This window comes from Schistocerca serialis, chromosome 2 (genome assembly GCF_023864345.2).
Source record: "Schistocerca serialis cubense isolate TAMUIC-IGC-003099 chromosome 2, iqSchSeri2.2, whole genome shotgun sequence".
Lineage (NCBI taxonomy): Eukaryota > Metazoa > Arthropoda > Insecta > Orthoptera > Acrididae > Schistocerca > Schistocerca serialis.
In genome coordinates, this window is record NC_064639.1 from 142,259,679 (window position 1) to 142,283,660 (window position 23,982).

Below are 23,982 nucleotides of genomic sequence, written 5' to 3' on the forward strand. Positions count from 1 at the left end.
TGTAGAATATGTTCGTGTCCTTCCGCATTTAGCGTTTTCTTAAGCGCAATAACCGTGAAAAACGGTTCCGTAACGCAACACCACCAGCTCTGCACTTCACTGTTGGCACTATGAACGATAGCAGGTAACGCACTCCAGACATTGCTGAACCCAAACCCTTCCTTCGGATAGCCACAGTGTATAGCGTGATTCATCATACCAAATCCCTCGTTTCCAGTCATCGACTGTCCAGAGGCGTCACACTTCACACCATCTCAAGCGTCGCTCAAAATTAGTTACAGAAATGTGTGGTCTTTGAAGAGCTGCTCGATCACTGTATCCCATTCTTTTTAGCTCCCTACGTATCGCCATTGTTCTAGCTGAACTGCTGGTAGAACTTAGGAACTCCCATCTGACTTGACGTTCCCTGTCCATCAGTACATGTTCCCTGTCCATCAGTACATGAGTTCCAACTGGGTTTGGTTTACCTGTGATTGTTCCTTCCCGTTTCCACTTCACAATCACATCACCAATTGTCGACTTGGGCAGCTTGAAAAGGCCTAAAGTATCCCTACTAACTTGTTAAGCAGGTCACCACATTCGATGTTCTTTCGAGAACAGTTACTATCTTCATATATATAGATAAAGGCAACCCAGCCCGTGAGACCCACATTCCCAGCTGCCCACAATCTACATACATAATGTTCCTATTAGATATTTGCTCATCCACTGTTCTTTCGAGAACAGTTACTATCTTCATATATATAGTTAAAGGCTACCGAGCCATTAACCTTCGTGCGAATGCGCACAGGTTGCCCGAACTCTTACGGGAATCGTCAACTTAAGTAAGCGCGAATAATAAGTGGATGGGCAAATATGTAGTAGGAACATTACGTATGCAGATTGTGGACAGTTGGGAATGTGGGTCTCACGGGAAGCGTGCAAGGGGTAAATCCCTGCAGTCGCGCTATTCATCTGTGTCCTCGGGGGCTCAGACGGGTAGAGCGTCTGCCATGTAAGCAGGAGATCCCGGGTTCGACTCACGGTCTGGGCACATATTTTCAGCTGTCCCCATCGAGGTATACCAACAACATCTGACGGCAGCTGAGGGTTTCAATTAATTATCAATTTCGCATTACTTGGACGTGTCTGGATACTTTTGATCCGATAGTGTACAGAATATCGGCACATGCCCGAGATGCCATTTGAACCATTCTCGGTTTTCGAGGCAGCAGCGTTACATAGAGCCCACAGAAACAGGATTATGCCTTGTTATGTATACAAGCGAAACACTTGGAGATGATCAGTGCCCCTTTTTTCCGCGAAAGGATGTGTATTCAACACGACGGTGTGCCAGCCAACTTCGATATTAATGTCCACGTGCACCTGAACAACATGTACGCTCATCGTTGGACGAAGGAGAGATCCTCTCCCAAGACCACCGCGATCTTCAGATCTCTCACCTCTAGACTTTATCCTCTGGAGTTACCTCAAGACTTGGTCAATGGAAACCGCGATGAAAACCTGCTCTCTATGGCCAAGCTGTCTGTCGCCTGGTACAAAAGACACCAGGGATCTTTGAGAGTACGCCAGGACTTCAAGCGGCTCTGCCGTGCATGCACTGAGACTGGCGGTCGTCACTTTGAACAGTTACTATGAGCTACGTTGTTGATATGTGGTGTACACTGTGTATGCCCATAACACAATAAATATACATTTCTGCCCATTGATTACCTACCTCAGTATAATCGGTTGTGGATCCACTGTTTCACTTTGACCCAAAAGGCTTGCGACACCCTGTATGTAAACGATCTTCCGTCTAAAATACAAAAAGCAGAATTAGTTCTTCTGGCGGATGACATTAGTATTATAATCAAAGCATACATGCAACAAAAGAAGAAACGGTAGTAAACAATATTCTTAGGAATGTCACTGGCAGGTTTTCTGAGAATGGTCCCACTTTCAGTTTTAGAAAGACACAACGTATTCACTTCTGCACATTTTGAGGTACTACACCAACGATAAGCTTCACACATGGTGAGGAAATAATAAAGTAAGGTAGAAACTTCAAAATTTTTATTTATCCACACTGATAGGAATTTAAACTGGGAAAAGCGCCCGTTGGAACTCCTAAAAGAATAGACGAGAAACAAATCAGGAAGTTGACATATTTTGCTTATTTTCATTCAGTAATGTCATATGGAACAATGATCTTGGGTAATTCATCTTTAAAAAAGGAAGTCTTCACTGATCAAAACTTGCTGTAAGAGTAATGTGCTCACCCACGATCATCTTGTAGACATCTGCTTAAGGATTTTAGCATGCTGACTACTGCTTCAGAGTATATTAATTCCCTCGTGAAGTTCCTTGAAATTATCCACTTGAGTTCAAAGGGAACGACGATGTACATAATTACAACACCAGATGAAAAAATGACATTCATTCTCCATAGTAAAGTTGTTTTTATCACTACAAGGCGTGTTCAATGCTTCTACAAAGCTTTTTGATCAGTGAAGTAAAATGTGTGAGAGGCACCAAAGTACAATTTGAAAACAAACTGAAAACGTTTCTCCTTGACAACTTCTCCTATTCCGTGAAAAAATTTCTATTATTGTAATGTGTAAAAGGTGGTGGGTAGGAATTACTAACTCACATCTGTACACAAAAAAAAATTATAGTCGGTGGTGACCTTAATCTATTCTCGATATGCTGGGAAAATTGTACGTTTAAATCCGGCTGCAGGCATAAAACGTCATCCAAAATTGTACTGAGTGCTCCCTCAGAAAATTATTTTGAACAATAAGTTCATGAGCCCACTCGAAGCATAAATGGTTGCGAAAGCATACTTGACCTCTTAGTAACAAATAATCCTGGACAATAATGAGTATCGTGGCGAATACAGGGATTAGTGACCATAAGGCAGTAGCTGCTAGCCTGAATACCGCAACTCCTACAACCATAAAAAACAAACGAAAAATATATCTATTTAAAAAAGCTGATAAAAATGCTCTTAACGCCATTAAAGGGACAGTCTGCACTCCTTCCGACCTGATCATGTAAGCGTAGAAAAATTGTGGAACGATTTCAAAGAGATAGTGTCGACAGCAATTGAGAGATATATACCACATAAATTAATAAGTGATGGTACTGATCCCCCATGGTACACAAAACGGGTCAGATCGCTGTTGCAGAAGCAGCGAAAAAAGCATGCCAAATTTAAAAGAACGAAAAATCCCCAAGACTGGCAAAATTTGCAGAAGTTCGAAATATAGCGCGTACTTCAATGCGAGATGCTTTTAATAATTTCCACAACGAAACTCTGTCTCGAAATCTGGCAGAAAACCCAAAGAGATTCTGGTCATACATAAAGCACACCAATGGTAAGACGCAGTCAGAACCTTCACTGCGCGACAAGAACGGTGAAGTCATTGATGACAGTGCCACTAAAGCAGAGTTGTTAAACACCATTTTCTGAAACTCCTTCACCAAAGAAGACGAAGTAAATATTCCTGAATTCCAATCAAGAACAACTGCCAAGATGAGAAACATAGAAGTAGATATCCTCGGTGTAGCAAAGAAGCTTAAATCACTTAATAAAGGCAAGGCCTCCGGTCCAGATTGTATACCAGTCAGCTTCCTCTCAGAGTATGCTGATAAAACAGCTCCATGTTTAGCAATTATATACTACCCTTCGCTCACAGAAAGATTCGTACCTAAGGATTGAAAAATTGCTCAAGTCACACCAATACCCAAAAAGGGAAGTAGGAGTAATCCGCTGAATTACAGGTCTATATCACTAACGTCGATTTGCAGTAGGGTTTTGGAACATATACTGTATACGAACATTATGAAGTACCTCGAAGAAAACGATTTAATGACATGTAGTCAGCACGGATTCAGAAAATATCGTTCTTGTGAAACAGGACTAGCTCTTTATGCTCATGAAGTAATGAGTGCTATCGACAGGGAATGTCAAACTGATCCCATATTTTTAGATTTCCAGAAGGCTTTTGGCACCGTTCTTCACGAGCGTCTTCTAACCAAACTGCGTGCCTATGGAATATCGCCTCAGTTGTGCGACTGGATTCGTGATTCCCAGTCAGAAAGGTCATAGTTCGTAGTAATAGCCGGAAAGTCATCGAGTAAAACAGAAATAATATATGGCGTTCCCCAAAGAAGTGTTATAGGCCCTCTATTGTTCCAGATCTATATTAACGACATAGGAGACAATCTCAGTAGCCGTCTTAGTTTGTTTGCAGATGATGCTGTCATTTGCCGTCTTGTAAAGTCATCAGATAACCAAAATGAATTGCAAAATGATTTAGATAAGATATCTGTATAGTGCGAAAAGTGGCCCTGAATAAAGAAAAGTGTGAAGTTATTCAAATGAGTACCAAAAGAAATCCGCTAAATTTCGATTACGCGATAAGTCACACAAATCTGAAGGCTGTAAATTCAACTACTTACTTAGGGAGTACAATTACAAATACTCTAAATTGGAACGATCACATAGATAATGTTGTGGGTAGAGCCAACCAAAGACTGCGATTCATTGGCAGAACACTTAGAAGGTGCAACAGGTCTACTAAAGAGACTGCTTACACCACGCTTGCCCGCCCTATTCTGGAGTATTGCAGTGGGATGTGGGATCCGCATCAGATGCGACTGACGGATGACATCGACAAATTACAAAGAGAGGCAGCTCGTTTTGTATTATCGCGAAGTACAGGAGATAGTGCCGCAGACATGATACGTGAAGCGGACTGACAATCATTAAAACAAAGGCGTTTTTCGTTGCAACTGGATTTTCTCACGACATTTCAATCACCAGTTGTTTCCTCCGATTGCGAAAGCATTCTGTTGGCACCCACCTACGTAGGTAGAAATGATCATCACGATAAAATAAGAGAAATCAGGGCTCGCACAGAAAAATTTAAGTGCTCGTTTTTCCCGCGCGCCGTTCGAGAGTGGAACGGTAGAGGGACAGCTTGAAGGTGGTTCATTGAACCCTCTGCCAGGCACTTCATCGTGAATAGCAGAGTAATCACGTAATTGTAGATGTAGAAGTTATAAATGTCCAACATGTATTATATTTACAATTTAGTGTAAAATTACACAATTAAGCTCTTCATTTGTGTGGCCATGTTTTCCGTAGTTGCTTTACAATTCTTGAGAGTATTTTTGTTCTGTCGTTGCAACTACAAAAAATCAATAAAGCGAAACGCGTCTGGTGAAAAAAACCACGCATTTTTGTAGTTGCAACGACAGAACAAAAATACCCACAAGACACCATTAAGATTTATCGTGTAAATGATCCGCAGAATATGAAACTAACTAATGCCAAATCAAATTTGCGTCTCCACCTCAAGTTTACTGTACTGATGCTACTCAGTGGAAGCAAATTTTATGCAGAAGCTTATGGGTGACCAAGGAACTCTGTCGTCTAGTCGCTGCCGGAATCAGCTACAACTTCTTGCTTCGGTTATTAGACTGACATATGGCATCGACTAGCACATCACAATACCTGTATATTATCTTTACAGGTGAATAGACTGAACAACTACAGGTAGTAAATAGACTGAACGACTGGAACATATATTTTCGCACGTTTTTGGATGAACAACTTGCGATCACAAGAAGGCCACCTGGTTGCCCATAAATAGTGTAGAAAACAATTTCCTCTTTGTATCACAATTTGTTCAGTCCACACGATCGTGAAGGTGTAATCAGTCGGAACATGTCGTAAAACAAAAATAAAAGTTTTTGGACGTGTAAATAACTAGTTAGGCCTAATTTTTGACATCTACATTTAAAACTGACTGATAAATTGTAATGTTCTGATGAAACAACTGAAAACATGTTAATAAATGGTAAGAAATATCTTACTGCAGAATGAGATTTTCACTCTGCAGTTGAGTGTGTGCTGATATGAAACTTTCTCGCAGATTAAAACTGTGTGCCGGACCGAGACTCGAATTCGGGACCTTTGCCTTTCGCGGGCAAGTGCTCTACCAGCCTTTTTTTTTTTTTTAATCTCATTTTGATCGTTATCGTTCGTTTCATCTGCTCGGGGCGGACGTCGCAAGACACCCGTTTCAGTTCGTCGTTGATCCATTAACTCAGTTTTTTTATTACAGAGGGAAAATGTAAATGTTTTTTTTTCTTCGTCTTCGTTCGTTGTATCTGCTCGGGGCGGATGTCGCAAGACACCCGTTTCCTTTCGTTGTTGATCCATTGTCTCAGTTTTTTTATTACAGAGGGCAGCTAACCCTCTGACCGAACACGCTGTCCAACTGAGCTACCCAAGCACGACTCACGGCCCGTCCTCACAGCTTTATGTCTGTCAGTATCTCGTCACCTACCTTCCAGACTTCACGGAAGCTCTCCTGCGAACCTTGCAGAACTAGCACACCTGGAAGAAAGAATCTTGCGGAGAGGTTCGCAGGAGAGCTTCTGTGAAGTATGGAAGGTGAGATACTGGCAGAAGTAAAGCTATGAGGACGGGGCGTCAGTCGTGCTTGGGTAGCTCAGCTGGTAGAGCACTTGCCAGCGAAAGGCAAAGGTCCCGAGTTCGAGTCTCGGTCCGGCACACAGTTTTAATCTGCCAGGAAGTTTCAATATCTTACTGTTTTACTTGTAAGCGAAGCACGCAAGTATTCCCATTCTTTAATTTCTTTCTGTCCTTCCAAGGTTTCAAACTTCATTACGGCAGAACCTCCGAAACTAAATATCTCATACCTAAATTAGGCGTTCAAAGTGTGCGGGAGCGTAGAGCTCTCTTCTTAGACCGGCTTGAGTACTCTTTCGGATATAAGCTAAATTAAAAACACATGTAAGAGACGCTGAAAACTATAACAGTTATCAAAGGCGAGCCTCCAGGGCTGGCAAAGTAGTAGCTTCGCTAATCGCCAGACATGTAGATATCTACGATAAAAATACTCTTCAGAAGCTGTTATCTGCGTTATTACTTCGCAAGCCGGTCGATACGCACTTCACGGGGGCGATAGCGAGTCGAAATCAATAAATAACACGTGCACCTGAAAATAAGAGCTGTCTATCTCACTTGGATGTGAATCGGAAGGAAATGCATGCTTAACACTGAGAGGCGTAAAGGCGAATAACATTTCAGCATGGCTGCAACTGCTCTGCGACCAATGGTACCGGATCACATAAGAGGGGCGTTCTACAACTAATGCAACACATTTTTATCTCGGACAGTTTGCGTTGAAATAAAGCGGAATTTGTTGTGAGAGATCGTGGAATAATCCCGCTTCAGCCCCTATAATTTCATGAAGTTCCGACAGGTGGCAGCGCTATACGTAGCCTTCAGAATCGAGTCTTTAGTATATAACTGGCAGAGAACTGCCAGTCAAGTTTCTTTTGGTGAAAAACCAAGGCATCGAAGATATTCATAGTAGGTTCCAGAATGTCGCGGAGACCTGGTAGTGAACAGAACCACGGTGACTCGTTTGGGAGGCTTCTGTCATCATCGCAACAAGGTCGCGAACCTGCCCGACCGCCCGCGTTCTTGCATGCAATGTTGGAACATGAGAACACTTTCATTCGATGTGATGAACGGACCTGCGCATCGGAGAGGAGCTCATAAAACTTACCGGGCCATTCTTCCTCATCCACTCTACAGCACAGATATCGCATCTAACGACTTCCATCTGTCAGGGTGCACTCTGGGAAGCAGTACGTGGATGATGGAGAGGTTATTGATGCAGCAACATGCTGGATCCTACTTAGACTAATAGAGTTGTACCATGCGGGCCTACAGGCCTTTCCAGTAAGGTGGCGAGGAGTCGTCGCATTGGACGGAGGTCATGTTGAAAAATAGGGTCTTGTAGCCAGAAGAATGGTGTATTGAAATCCTGAATAAAATCAACCTCATTTCACAAAAAAATATGTTGCATTACTTATCGAACACCCCTCTTAGTATGTAGCAGGCAGTCCATTAATTTTTCTCTGATGGGAGAGGCAGATGTGACGGGTTACGATGTGCTTGGTGTACAATACGGCGATCCTGCCTTATGGTGGTCAGGTGTGGTCCAGCGGAACCCTGAGTATGAGTACGCCTCCCCTCCTCGTCCCCGTACAGTCCATCGGATCACTGTCACTCCCGAATACCCCACAAATCTGGGTATTGCACGATTCGACCAGCCGACCAAACTGAGACCTACAAGGAGGTCCCTTTCAGTGTGTGCCAGCTGCTGATAACGCTGTCTCACACGAGTGCGCTGCATCTCCGTGTGCTTTACGGTGATGACTCAATGTCTGATGCTCTTCATGCCCTTTACATATCCTCCAGGCCTGGTAACAAACACTAAATACGAACAACACCAATTAACTCTGGTGGCCGTTCTACCTGTCTCAGAGGTTTGCATTTCTAATAATTTACATACCCGCCGAAGGTGTGTACATGTACGAAGTTACGTTGACACCTGAGAATGTCTTCTGAGTGCTTCATTGTTTTTGTCAGGTAGTGTATGTATGTCTCTTTTCATACCTACGTTAATTATAAGGACAACGGTATAAATTTCGCTTTTTCACTTACAACTGCCGTAATTTCTGCTCCTCCTATCTCGCTTCTGAAATATACAATATTAGCAGCAGAACTTGCTGAAGTTCCATTAAAAAAAGCGAAATATACACTGACTTAGCAAATGTCATCGCATAGGCATCTAATATCGCTTGGTGCCTCCTCTGGTCCTGAGGACTGCAGGATTCTACTAGTTCCTGGCAGCCCTCTGGAAGCAGTTGGCAGCAAATTGTTTGCAGAGCGGCAGCCAATTGAATTCAGTATTAGTGGATGCAGGATCCATCGCAAGGAGCTTGCGTTCTATGGCTTCCCAGATATGCTTGATGGGGTTCAAATCTGGGCTCCGGCGTAACCATCTCAGTCTTTGAACCTCCCGTGCATGTTCCTGGAACAATTGCTGGGCGACGTGGGGCGGTGTGGCGGCGCGTTATCATCTTGAAACACCGCAGACCGTAAGAAGACCGTAAGGAGAGAGCGAAAATAGGTGAATATTATCCCCAAGCAGCTCAACATACCGCGGACCATTCAAAGTGCCTACTAGAACAAGTAGGGGGCCCATTCCATATCAGGAAAATGCACCCTAGACACTACCGCCTTGGACCGCACCTACTTGGCAGACGGGATACATCGATTCATGTGGTCTGTACCACACACCGTGCCTCCCATCGCCATAGAGTAGTTGAAATTTTGATTCGTCCGACCACATCACGTTCTGCCTTCGTTCCGGTGTCCATCCCTCGTGACTGACGACAAATCCAAATCGTTGTGCCTGATGACGTTAGTTTGACAGTGCCATCTGTGTGCGGCGCCAGCTCCCATACCCCATGTAACTCTAGCACGTCCTGTGTTGAACTGAGCTGTGATTTGTTGCACTGTTGTCCTTTTACCAATATTAACGAGCCGTCTCAGAAGTCACCGGTCAGCGTCATCGAGGGTGGCAGGACGTCCAGTAGTTCGTCTGTCGTGGACTGTGACTCCCTCATTCAACCATTCACCCTGGACACTATTGAACGTGTGAAGCTGAATTTCTGCACCACTGCGGAAGTCGAAATTCTCATCCGTCGGCCACCGACAACCGTACCACCGTTTGAATTGCGTCAGCTCACGATTACGTTGCATGTTACACGAATCAGTCGCACAACAACTTCTCGAAAGTTCTACTGTACAACTGCAGCTGGCACAGGGGGCGTGTGGTGCGCATACAACACACCTGCGTCCAATATCCCACGACATTTACTATGCCAGTGTACGTTTGATACATTTTTTATGGACAAAATGTTACATGGGGTGGTCTCGATGAAGAGTTCATGTTTAGTAGCGATCACATCCCCCCATGTACCTTTCGTCTGTAGATAAATACACCCAATATGTTGATAATCTGTATTACACACTTTAATCCTGCTCACTACCTTAACTTTTGGGCCTTAAGTGCAAAGCAATCATAGCGAAATTTGCCTTAAAAGATTTGGGGACTCACGAAATACCCAAATGTGTGTGGATGGGCGGATGCCTCTTCTCCCCAGTGCAACAGAATGGAGATAGCTGTGATTAAGGCGCTGAAGAGAAGAGTGGAACAAATCTCCGACAGGTCGTCGAGATTTGGGCTTTCCTTCGTTTCTTTAAAACGATCGAGGCGAATTCCGAGATTGTTCCCTCCAAAAGGGAACAACCAATTTCATTCAAATCTCTTTTCTATCCGAGATGGTGGTTCGTCTCTAATGCCTTCCTCACGGACATGACTTTAAATCCTAGTCTTCCTCTTTTTCAAGTGTGTTATCGCTGCCCTTCTCGCGCACTTGTATCAACATCTATATCTACGTACATACTCCGCAAACACCGTACGGTGCGTGGCGCTGGGTACTCGCACACAACGCAAGGAAAACGACTGTCTATGTGCCTCCGTAAGGGTCCTGATCTCTCTAATGTTGTCTCCATAGTCCTTACGCAAAATGTATGTTGGCGGTAGTAGAATCGTTCTGCAGTCAGCCTCAAATACCGGTTTTCTAAATTTTCTTAATAGTGCTCTAACGTCGCCTTCACTTCAGTGATTCCCATTTGAGTTCTCGAAGCATCTCCATACTACTTGCATGTTTTCGAATTTACTACTAACAGATCTAGCTGCCCACCTATGAATTACTTCGATGTCTTCTTTCAATCTAACCTGGTGCGGATCCCAAACAGTCGAACAGTACTCAACAGTGGATCGCGCTAGTGTCCTGTACGCAGTGTCCTTTACATATGAACCACACTTCCTTAAAATTCCCCCAATAAACCGAAGTTGACCATTCGCCTTCCCTACTACAGTCCTTATATGCTCATTCTATTTCATATCGATTTACGACGCTACACCTAGATATTTAATCGACGTGTCTGTGTCAAGCAACATACTACCAATACTGTATTCGAACACTATGGTTTGTTTCTCCTATTCATCTGCATCAACTTTCTACATTTAGAACCAGCTGCCATTCGTCACACCAACTAGAAATTTCGTCTAAGTCGTCTTGTACCCTCCCACAGTCACTCAACGAGGACATATTTCCGAACACTACAGCTTTTTCGGCAAAAAGCTGCAGGCTGCTGCTTCCCCTGTCCATCACATCATGTATCTATATGTAAAAACCAGCTATCCTATCACACTTCCCTGGGGCACTCCTGATGATGCCCTTGTCTCTAATGAACACTCGCCGTCGAGTTCTCTAACTTAAGAAATTTTGCCTGACTTCTTCCATTCTCATTCGTTGTATAATCTCATCACTTCGTAGATTATCTGCTCACTATTTTAGTGTCATGTTATAGCACCAAAGTTTAAATGCCGCTAGGTTCGTATTTTCTTTAACATGCTGTAATGTCGTCATTCGTAGTCGACGAGATTTAGCGACCGTCCTCTTATTCGATGTTTATGACAAATGGGAAATGCTACTTAAAAATTAATGACTCCTCCATTGTCCCTTATATGCTCGTAATTGCCTTACACGACCTCTCACAAGAGGCTTATCAACGTCCGCAGAAGCTGCCACTCTTTCATTGTACTCGCTTACTTCTTCTACACTGCTTCGAATTTTCTTTAAGTTTTATATAATTTGCCGGCCGTTGTGGCCGAGCGGTGCTAGGCGCTTCAGTCCGGAAACGCGCTGCTGCTACGGTCGCAGGTTCGAATCCTGCCTCGGGCATGGATGTCTGTGATGTCCTTAGGTTAGTTAGGTTTAAGTAGTTCTAAGTATAGGGGACTGATGACCTAGACGTTAGGTCCCATAGTGTTCAGAGCCATTTGAACCATTTTTTATATAATTTGCTATTTTTCTTCATATTGTTGAAGTTTTCGCAAACGATAATGTCTTTTAGATCTACGTAGTTTCCATGTGTAGTCTGTTCCCTGTAGTGTGGCTAACATGTCAACATAACAAAGATGACACGGACTTATCCTATGGCTACCCTGTTTCTGATTTCCTTTAAGTTTTGTATAATTTGTGAACTTCATTCATACTTCCGTCCAACAATCCAGACTCAGTATCAAATGTATAGGCCCTAGACATAAAAAGTAATACATGGTAATTTTTAAGCATTTCAGCAAGTCGACATAAAGAGCAAAAAATACGTTAATAAAAGAATAACTAGGCTGTTTTAATCCAAAATTTTAACGTAAAACACGTCCGATTGCATCAAAATGACTTTAGGTAACGGCAGTATACAGTTGCTTGAAAATCGCAATGTATGTAAAACGGCTTGTTATAGCATCCAGTAGGGTCGAATACCAGTTACGGGCAAATAAGTAACGCTAAATTTTGTAGAATTTAGTCCGTAATTTGTGCGCTGAAACCTGTATATTTGACCAAACGGAAAGTAGTTGCGAGTAGCGACAAACCCGCATCGACGCGGCCGAGAACAGCAGAGCGAGACGTTCGTGTTTTGTCTGTACACGCTTTGTTTGCGACTTCGCTGACGACACAACAGCTGCGACAGCGCATTACTCTGCATTCAACGGCCGTGACGTGTCGTCACAGCGAGATCCACAACCGGTTCTCTTGCTGCATTCGTTTTGCACAATTCCACTCGTGACAGTCTTGAAATGCCGTCCGTTTTCTTAAAAAATATTAGTCTATGAAAGTAAAATCCTCTAGGTTGTTAGACCGCATCACATTCAATTTCTTCTTACAAAATTGACATTTGGGCCACTCTGCTCAGATCTTCCTCGGAATCTAGTGTTTGCAGTTAGCTGAACACAGTTAAGATCAGTGTTGCGTTCACTTGTGAAAGCGAGTTTTACAGTGCTTATTCTGAGGAACTAGTTTTATTGGGTGAAATTTTTCAAACTATTATTGATGAGCCATCGTCATTGGATAGATAGCGAAACAGAAACAGAAAAGAGGGGAATGGCGCATAGGTAGCATCCTGGCCGTAGTTTGTACTCCTATCTGTCTTCTCTAATGAAATTGCCGGCCGAAGTGGCCGTGCGGTTAAAGGCGCTGCAGTCTGGAACCGCGAGACCGCTACGGTCGCAGGTTCGAATCCTGCCTCGGGCATGGATGTTTGTGATGTCCTTAGGTTAGTTAGGTTTAACTAGTTCTAAGTTCTAGGGGACTAATAACCTCAGCAGTTGAGTCCCATAGTGCTCAGAGCCATTTGAACCATTTTGTCTAATGAAATTACATTAATTCCTAGAAATCTCAGACGTTTCTCGATCTTTCCTTCTACAAATGTTGCTCTCCTTAGCTACCACTCGCACACTGTTGAAATCTCTATCTTGGGCGCAGTTCCCCAAATGTTCACACTGCGCCACGATAATAGTACTTAAACATTCCTCTCTCTTGCTACGCCTGTTTCGCTGTCTAACATGAGCCAGCAATAGTAGCTGGCAAAATTTCACCAGCTAACAACGATTCTGCAAATGGCTCTGAGCACTATGGGACTCAACTGTTGTGGTCATAAGTCCCCTAGAACTTAGAACTACTTAAACCTAACTAACCTAAGGACATCACACACGTCCATGCCCGAGGCAGGATTCGAACCTGCGACCGTAGCGGTCGCGCGGTTCCAGACTGAAGCGCCTTTAACCGCGCGGCCACTCCGGCCGGCCAACGATTCTGCAGATTAAGCGCTTGAAAACATTATTTTGTAAGTGAACCCGACACTTGTCTTTGACAGTCTTAAGTTAACTAGGAACTCGAAGATCGTGTCGAAGATCCCAGCAGAGGAATCGAAACATCGATCATGTAAGAAGAAACTGAAGAGGAACATGAAGCGCTCTAACAACCTACAAGACTTCACCTTAATTTATAACAGCGACAAAAGCCTGCAGACTTACATCAAATGGTTCAAATGGCTCTGAGCACTATGGGACTTAACATCTTAGGTCATCAGTCCCCTAGAACTTAGAACTACTTAAACCTAACTAACCTAAGGACAGCACACAACACCCAGCCATCACGAGACAGAGAAAATCCCTGACCCCGCCGGGAATCGAACCCGGGAACAGACTTACATCGTTAGTCTATGTCAGTGCTCGGAAACCTTGAGTGGACGCTAAACACTGACAAGACTTGTTTACAACTCCGTAGAATACTAGCTACAGTGTGACACAGGGAAACGGGAAATTTTGAAAGCAATGGCAGCTGTAACGAGGAGTTGGTAGAATGGTGGGATTAGCAACGCTGTGGGCAAATCTTTGTTATTTAGTAATAATGGATATAGCCGTCCGCCTCTAGCCAACTCTGTAACAGATATTTAATACATTCTCTTATTCCATTTTAAATGGTAGAATTCACTTTTTGTGTGCTGTAGTTTTTTTTCTGAAATTACAATAGTTACTACGTAAAAGTAAGGTTTTCCAAATGTGTAACAATTTTCCAAGGTGCAACACGGTCATGCACCTTGGATGAAATATTCCACTGAATTTTTAAAACCACTGCAATCGAGAGCAGTTTGTCAATACTGTATTTAATATGTTACATTATCACGAAGTTAAAGCGTATTACACTGAGGTGACAAAAGTATGTACGCATACAATGGCGGTAGTACCGCGTGCATAAGGTATAAAAGAGCAGTGCATTGGCGCAGTTGTCATTTGCGCTCGGATGATTATGTCCGCACGGCGAGAATTAGCAGATTTTGAACGCTGAATGGTAGTTGAAGACAGACGCTTGGGAGATTTCATTTCGGAAATCGTTAGGAAATTCAGTATTCCGAGATCCACAGTTTCAAGAGACTGCCGAGAATAAGAAATTTCAGTCATTACTTCTCACCACGGAGAACAAAATGGCCGACGATCTCCACTTAACGACCGAAAGTAGCGATGTAGCTAACAGACAAACAAAACCATAAGAAATAACCGCAGAAATCAATGTAGAACTTTCGACGAACGCATTCCTTATGACAGTGCGGCGAAATTTGGCGTTAATGGGCTGTGGCAGCAGATGACCGGCCGGAGTACCTTTTCTAACAGCACGATATCGCCTGCAGCGACTGTCAAGGCACTCTGGAAAACCGTGGCCTGGTTAAATGGCGAGAGCTGATGGTTTGCATATGGCGCAGACCACACGATGCCATGGACCCAAGTTGTCAATAAGGCACTGTGCAAGCTGGAGGTGGCTCTGTAACGGTGTGGGCAGTGTTTACATGGAATGGGCTTGGTCCTCTTGTCCAGCTGAACCGATCTTCGACTGAGGCTGTTTGGAAACCACTTGCAGCCATTTATGGACTTTATGTTCCCAAACAGCGATGGAATTTTTACGGATGACAGTACGCCATGTCACCAGGCCACAATTGATCGCGGTTGGTTTGAAGAACATTCTGGACAATTCCAGCGGATGATTTGGCCATCCAGATCACCCGACATGAATCCCATCGAATATTTAGGGGACATAATCGAGAGTTTAGTTCGTGCACGAAATCCTGCACCGGCAACACTTTTGCAATTATGGACAGCTGCAGAGGCAGAATGGCTCAGTATTTCTGCAGGGGACTTCCAAAGACTTTCATGCCACGTCGAGTTCCTGCACTATTCTGGGCAAAGGAGGTCCGGCATGATGTTAGGAGGAATCTCAAGACTTCTGTCAGCGCAGTGTAAGCAGATGTATTATCAAAAACCAGTTACAAGTCAAAAACACTTACCTATAAAAACTAACGCAAATATCCATTTCCAAGACAAGTAAAATGGTTAAGGCTTTAAAGAAATTTAGGTCGCTTGTGAACATCACGTTCCATGGTAGAAGACTTTCTTTCGTTTCAAAGAACAAGTTGTTGCGTAACTGACTTCACACACTATATAGCTAGTTTGTACAGAATTTTACTCACGGTAAAATTCTGTAACAAGAATTAACGATGTCGCTGTTGTTGTTGTTGTGGTCTTCAGTCCAGAGACTGGTTTGATGCAGCTCTCCATGCTACCCTATCCTGTGCAAGCTTCTTCATCTCCCAGTACCTACAGCAAACTACATCTTTCTGAAACTGTTATGTGTATGCATCCCTTGGTCCCTCTACGATTTTTACACTCCACGCTGCCCTCCAATACTCAATTGGTGATCCCTTGAGGCCTCAGAATGTGTCCTACCAACCGATCCCTTCTTCTAGTCAAATGGAGCCACAAATTTCTCTTCTCCCCAATTCTATTGAGTACCTCCTCATTCGTTATATGATCTACCCATCTACAGCATTCTTCTATAGCACTACATTTCTAAAGCTTCTATCCTCTTCTTGTATAAACTATTTATCGTCCATGGCTCAGATGGTTCAAATGGCTCTGAGCACTATGGGACTCAACTTCTGTGGTCATCAGTCCCCCAGAACTTAGAACTACTTTAACCTAACTAACCTAAGGACAGCACACGACACCCAGTCATCACGAGGCAGAGAAAATCCCTGACCCCGCCGGGAATCGAACCCGGGAACCCGGGCGTGGGAAGCGAGAACGCTACCGCACGACCACGAGCTGCGGACCCTATCGTCCATGTTTCACTTCCATACATGGCTACACTCCATACAAATATTTTCAGAAACGACTTCCTGACATCTAAACTCGATGTTAACAAATTTCTCTTCTTCAGAAGCGCTTTCCTTGCCATTGCCAGTCTACATTTTATATCCTCTCTACTTCGACCAGCATCAGTTATTTTGCTCCCCAAATAGTAAAACTCATTTACTACTTTAAGTGTCTCATTCGTAATCTAATTCCTCAGCATCACCCGATTTAATTCGACTACATTCCATTATCCTCGTTTTGCTTCTGTTGATGTTCATCTTATATCCTCCTTTCAAGACACTGTCCATTCCGTTCAACTGCTCTTCTAGGTCTTTTGCTGTCTCTGACAGAATTACAATGTCATCGGCGAACCTCAAAGTTTTTATTTTTTCTCCAAGGATTTTAATTCCTACTCCGAATTTTCTATTGATTCCTTTGCTGCTTGCTCAATATACAGATCGAATAACATCGGGGATAGGCTGCAACCCTGTCTCACTCCCTTCCCAACCGCTGCTTCCCTTTCATGTCCCTCGACTCTTATAACTGCCATCTGGTTCCTGTGCAAATTGCAGATAGCCTTTACCTCCCTGAATTTAACCCCTGCCGCCTTCAGAATCTGAGAGTACTCCAGTCTACATTGTCAAAAGCTTTCTCTGAATCGTAGGTTTGCCTTTCCTTAATCTTCTAAGATAAGTCGAGGGTCAGTATTGCCTCACGTGTTCCAACATTTCTACAGAATCCAAACTGATCTTCCCCGAGGTAGACTTCTACCAGTTTTTCCATTCGTCTGTAAAGAATTCGTATTAGCATTTTGCAGCCGTGACTTATTAAACTGATAGGTCGGTTAATTTTCACATCTGTCAACACCTGCTTTCTTTGGGATTGGAATTATTATATTAAGTCTGAGGGTATTTCGCCTGTCTCGTACATCTTGCTCACCAGATGGTAGAGTTTTGTTAGGTCTGGCTCTCCCAAGGCTATCGATAGTTCTGATGGAATGTTGTCTACTCCCGGGGCCTTGCTTCGACTTAGGCCTTTCAGTGCTCTATCAAATTCTTCACACAGTATCATATCTCCCATTCATCTTCATCTACATCCTCTTCCATTTCCATAATATTGTCCTCAAGTACGTCGCCCTTGTATAGATCCTCTATATACTCCTTCCCCCTTCCTACTTTCCCTGCTTCGCTAGAAACGATACATTCCAAATAGCTTAGATATATTGTATAGCAGTTAAAAATGTAGAACCAAAAATATTTACGAATGATGCACAAAATACAACTTCATGTCTTACAACAACAAATCAGTAGAAAATGCCGGAAACTGCTTACGGCGACGTCTAGTACGTGTTCCTCCACGTGATTCTAAAATCGGTCACTAGATTGAAACACGAGCCATCGAGCATCACGTGTTCCTAGGCACCCTACGGGATTCTCTCGTATTTCCGATAATGACTCTCTTTGATTCAGATAAAAAAAGTAGACAGAAATGCTGTGCTCATAGCAGTAGCTATATAACTTGATTTTGTTTGCTTATCCAGTCGCTCACGTGAAATTACACAATTTCCTTGAGACGGTGAAGGGTCGAAGCGGATGAAAACCTTCGCAGAGCGTTGCCGAAATAGAATCTCCAATATTTTTCCTCTCTTCCTACTCTTTCCCACATATAGCCCTTATCTAGCTGCTCATAGAGATCGCTCCACCACACTGGCGCATGAAATAAACACGGTTGCAGTACACTGCCCGACACCCGTCCGTAATTCCTACCAGGGTATCCATCCCCCTCCCCTTGTAATACAACTTAATCAGTAAAGTAAAGTCGTATAGCACGAATGACTGGGAGACACCGAGCCGTCTAACTGGAAAGATATTTCGTACCCTTAGCGCTCGCAGGGTCCTTTCCTTAGCGAAGTATAAAAACTGTGTGCGTAAAGGTATTTGTTACGTGTAGGCGACTGTGTTGGGTGTGTGTATATCGTCATGTTTGTGCTGGAGACGATGATGAGAAAGGAGAGGGTGAAACCCGAAGCCGGCTCATAGCCTGCTCCTCTCGAAGAACACCAAAGTGCGCTACGGTCGCAGGTTCGAATCCTGCCTCGGGTATGGATGTGTGTGATGCCCTTAGGTTAGGTAGGTTTAAGTAGTCCTAAGCTCTAGGGGACTGATGACCTCAGATGTTAAGTCCCATAGTGCTCAGAGCCATTTGAACACCAAAGTCGACGTCCTCATCCGAGAGACAGATCACCATCTACACTGTCGCATGCCCTCATTTCATGAGACACTGCACAGAGACTTGGAATTTCATCCAGGGCGTTGACGCAAGGACTGATGATCGAGGACTTTACGCCACCACCCCTCCTGTCCCCTCCGCCGTAAAGGCGTGGGGAAAATTGTCAACAGCGCGCAGCGTACCGATAGGTCACCCATCCAAGTACTCGCCAGGCCCAACTGTGCTTAACTTCGGTGATCTGTCGCAAACCTGTGTATCAATCTAGGCACGGTCGTTGACACAACTTAATGCGCAGTATTTTGTCATTTGTCTAGAACAGAGAAACAAAACGCATGAGTTTTCAATGTCGAAAAAATTAACTCTCCAAGAGTTGGGGTCTGCTTGAACACAGCGTAGTTTAGAGTTACGAATTCTACAGTAACGAATTCTCCAATAACGTCTCAAACTGGGGAGACGATTATTGTCTTGAATAGTCCCAAGCAATCGGCTCTATCGGTTAATTTGAGGCTTGTTGTGGGAGGTTTGATTGCGGTCAGTGGCGTGCGCTTTACGCAAATAACCGAAAAAAGTAGCACTGAAAACCTATTTTCTTCAGCATTAAGTATTTCAGAGAACATTAAAAAACGATGGTGCGAAAGCAATGTAATTAATCCGTTAACACAGTTAGAGGCGAAGTTCGGCAAGCAAGCAGTGTTGGGGCTGTTGTAGTTGGCAACAAAGTTGAATAAACGTGTTTTAAACTTTATTCCCGCTTACTCCACTTTGAAGAGTATTAATAAATATCATTTTTATGGCTATTTTTGTTGACAGCCAACAGGGTTTTCTCAGGCTATTTTATTTTTTAGACTTTTGAACGTTCAGTATCAACATAACATTACTGATATATCAGTAAAAATATCTTTAGTGAATACTTTCCAGTTTTATTTCCTTTATAGTGGGAGATGCTGAATTTAAACGCACGAAGATGTCATTTCGAATCGCTAAATCGAAAATGCTCATGGTCTAACGGTAGCGCATTTGAGTAGTAGTCAAATCGTCCTGAATCCTGACTTCAGACTCATACACTGATTGAATTTTGAATAATAATCATCAGCAAAGGCTGCTTAAGAGTCCTGGATTAAGGAGTTACCCTCTTTCCCGTTAGAGTGGGAAACTGACCCTAAAATATGGCAAAATCAGCTGTGATCAACGACATGAGGGTGCAGGAGACAGATGTCAATAATTACCGGCCAATATCCTGGCTTACAGCATTTTCAAATAAGAGTGGTTAGCCATCTCAACAGTAATGGGATACTTAATAAATCCCAGTTCGGATTTCAGAAATGCTGTTCCACTGAGACAGCAATGCATAATTTCACTGTCCACGTAATAGAGTCTTTAAGTAGTAAAATGTCAACAGTAGGAATATTCTGTGACTTATCCAAAGCATTTGATTGTGTGGACCATGACATTATGTTAAGGAAATTACAATTCTATGGTATAAATGGAACAGCATATGAGTGGTTTAAGTCATATGTACAGAACACGAAGCAAAAAGTCTCTTCGTATGCTTCAAGTGATTCAAAGGAGTTTGACAGTTCATCTAACTGGGGTGAAATTACATTAGGTGTTCCACTAGGTTCGATCATGGATCTCCTCCTGTTCCTGATATATGTGAATGACCTCCCTTCTTATGTGAAACAAGATGCTGAACTGACACTGCTGATGATACAAGCATAATTATTAATCCAATAAAAGAAATTCCGATAGAAAGTGATATAAATAAGTTCTTTGGAAAAGTTATTAATTGGTTTTCTGCGAATGGGCTTTCTCTGAACTTCGAAAAAACACAGTACATCCAATTTTCTGCTGCAAAAAGAATAAGAGCATACTAAGTTTTTGAGTGTACATATTGATGAGAATCTTAATTGGAAAATTCATATTTTGGATCTCCTAAAGCGACTAAGTACAGAAACTTTTGCAATCAGAATAATAGCCAATTTTGAGGATGTATAAATTAGTAAGCTAACATACTTTGCATACTTCCACTCTCTGATGTCATATGGAATAATATTCTGGGGCAACTCAACACTTAGGCAAAAGGTATTCACTGCTCAAAAGAAAGTAGTTAGAATAATGTGTGGGGTGTATAGTCGCACATCTTGTAGGTCTCTGTTTAGAATGTTAGGAATTCTTACAACTGCTTCACAGTACATTTACGTAGTAATGAATTTTTTTCTCAACAACATGGACCAGTTTAAAATCAACAGCGACATCCATGATTACAATACCACAAAAAAGAAAGACCTACACTATCCTTTACTTAAACTATCTTTGGCACAGAATGGGGTAAAATATGCTGCTATAAAACTTTTTGATAAATTACCAGATGAAATAAAATGTCTGACAGACAGCAGTAATAGTTTCAAAAACAAATTGAAATCATACATCCTTGACAACTCCTTCTATACCACAGATGAATTCTTGAATATGAATAAATAAATCTGGAGATATAATATATGCATTTTGTGCCATTTAAGGGAATGGGATAGATAATAGAAATATTTAGGTATAACACTATAATGTAAACAAAAAAAACTTGTTTCCTGTGCGCATTTCTTGTGCATTTGACACGTTCCACATCATAACGGTTTTCAGTGTTGTTGAGCAATGGAACACGTAACTAACTAACTAACTAAAAACTTCTGCATTAAGGTCACAAAAAAGATTTCGGATTAGCCCAATTTGGATCGTCAAGGGGACTCCAAGGGGATGGTGACTATGGGAAAAGGACTGACTAACCAATGAAATAGTAAAATTCTACTTTGATCTCATTTCTGCCTGTCTTATCAGTTATACCCTTTCACCATGTATTGTGATCTCGCTCCTGAACCCTTCTTTTACTGCCGGCCGCGGTGGTCTAGCGGTTCTAGGCGCTCAGTCCGGAGCCGCGCGACTGCTACGATCGCAGGTTCGAATCCTGCCTCGGGCATGGATGTGTGTGATGTCCTTAGGTTAGTTAGGTTTAAGTAGTTCTAAGTTCTAGGGGACTGATGACCATAGATGTTAAGTCCCATAGTGCTCAGAGCCATTTGAACCTTCTTTTATTTCCGTCGTTACTTCTTCGAACAGTGTATCCCTGTCTTACACCCATTTCAATCCGAGCGCTTATACACTGATGAGCCAAAACATTATGACCACTGCTCACTATGACGGTGGATGCCGCCTGGTGACGTTGCGGGCACGTGCCGCCGTAGCAAAAATATATAAGCGGAGCAGAGACAGACGGAGGGTCAGTCTAGCGAAGACAGGGGCTGCAAACGGGGAAATCCATTGAGATAAGCGATTTTGACAAAGGGCAGATTCTTCAGATTCTTATTACGCAGAGCCTGTGATCGAATATCTCGAAAACGATGAAGCTGGTCGAATGTTCACATGCTACTGTCGTGAGCATCTACGGAAAGAGATACGGGATGTTCAAAAAGTCTCAGCGCAGTGCCGTGTGACTGTTAGCCGCGCGGCCCTGTAATTGTTGGCCTGTCTGGGCTACTTCCCTTCAAGTGGACTCTCTCAACATTCCACTGTTTCGTTTATCTCAGCCAGCGTCAGTAGTATCGTTGGTGTGTGTCGTTACGTGTTGACGTGAACGTTTAAGTTTAGTTCCTTTGTTCGTTTATTTCGTTTTTGTCACTGTTAAAATGCTAACCACTGAAGAACGTGTGCCTTTAGTCGAACAAGTGCTCGAAGCTGGCTGTAAATACAGTTTCAGTTCGTCAAACATTTAATTCAGTTTTCCCGGAGACAACATTCCCACATCGCGATGCTGTGCGAGATTTGATTAACAAGTTCAGTGACAGATGCACCGAGGAGTGGTCGTCCTAGCGTTTTGTCTGAGGGTGAACTGCTCGATATTTCCGATAAAATGTCCATGAATCCGAACAAGTCAGTAAGAAAACTCGCCCAGGAAATCGATGTTAGCGTCGGAACGGCTCACACAGCTGTAAGGAAAAAATTAGAACTTTTCCCATACAAAGTGACAGCCGTGCAAAAACTTAAAAATACTGATCAGGGCAAGAGACTGCATTATTGTCAATGGTTCAAAAATTTCGTTCAACAAAATGGAAGGATATTCTTAATGAAACATTTTTCACTGATGAGACGTGGTTTCATTTATCCGGGTACACGGACTCGCAAAATTCTCGCATGTGGAGTACTGCAAATCCATTGTGAATTCATGAGGAACCACTTCATTCTGTGACAATAGGAGTTTGGATTGCAATTTCTAGACGTCGGATTGTGGGTCCCATAGTTTTCAACGAAACAATAAACGCACAACGATACTGCACTGATATTCTGTACCCATTCATAGCAGAACTTGTGTTAAGTGAAATACTGAACGGTTATTTTCAACAAGATGGTGCAACCGCGCATACAGCTCGCGTTTCAATGTCACTGCTTGCTGACGTTTTTGGTGATGGCCTCCACGATCGCCTGACGTAACACCACTTGCCCTTTTTCATCCGGGGTGCAGCGAAAGCAGCTGTCTATAAAAACCGTCCTGAATCCATTGATGAATTGAAAACTGCAATATCCACTTTCACTGCTTCTGTTGCAGAAGAAATGTTACAGCTTGTGTTTGGAAACGTGATTCGAAGAATTGAATTATGTATTCAACAACAGGCGGGGGGGGGGGGGGGGGGACTTTCAAAATTTAATGTGAAAATTTGTAAGTAAAAATTAATATTCAATAAATTAAGAACTTGTATTTCACTGAGTTTCATTTCGGTATATTCACTGCGACATACGGCACGCGCGTCTAACAATCATAGGCACTGCGGAGAGACCTTTTGAACACCCCGTAGAAGAACAGTGAAACTACCACTTGGTGCTAAATAGTTGGACGTTCACGACTCTTCACTGAACGTGGGGTTCGGATGCTTGTCTACTCAGTAAAGTAGGATAGATGGTGACCTATGACATCTCTGCCGAAAGAGCACAATGCTGGAGCACGCACAAGTGTTTTGGAGCACACCGTTCATCCTACATTGTTGAACATGGAGCTCCGCAGCAGACCACCCCTACGTGTTCACACGTTGACCCAACGACATCGTCAGTTTCAACTGTAGTGGGCGCAAGACCATCGGGATTCGATCGACGAACATTAGAAACGTGTCGGCACTTCGGGTGAATCACATTTATGCTACCCTAGGTCGATGGTCGCCTCCACAAACGTCGTCATCGAGGTGAACGGTGGCTTGAAACGTGCAGCGCGCCACGGACGCAGGTTGGTGGGAGC

The 23,982-nt window shown here is 43.1% G+C and overlaps 1 protein-coding gene across 1 annotated transcript in view; it reads left to right on the top strand.

The window, feature by feature from the left end:
* Nucleotides 1-23,982, top strand: part of LOC126455467 (uncharacterized) — a 71,539-nt gene that overhangs the window by 7,093 nt on the left and 40,464 nt on the right. The window lies entirely within an intron of this gene.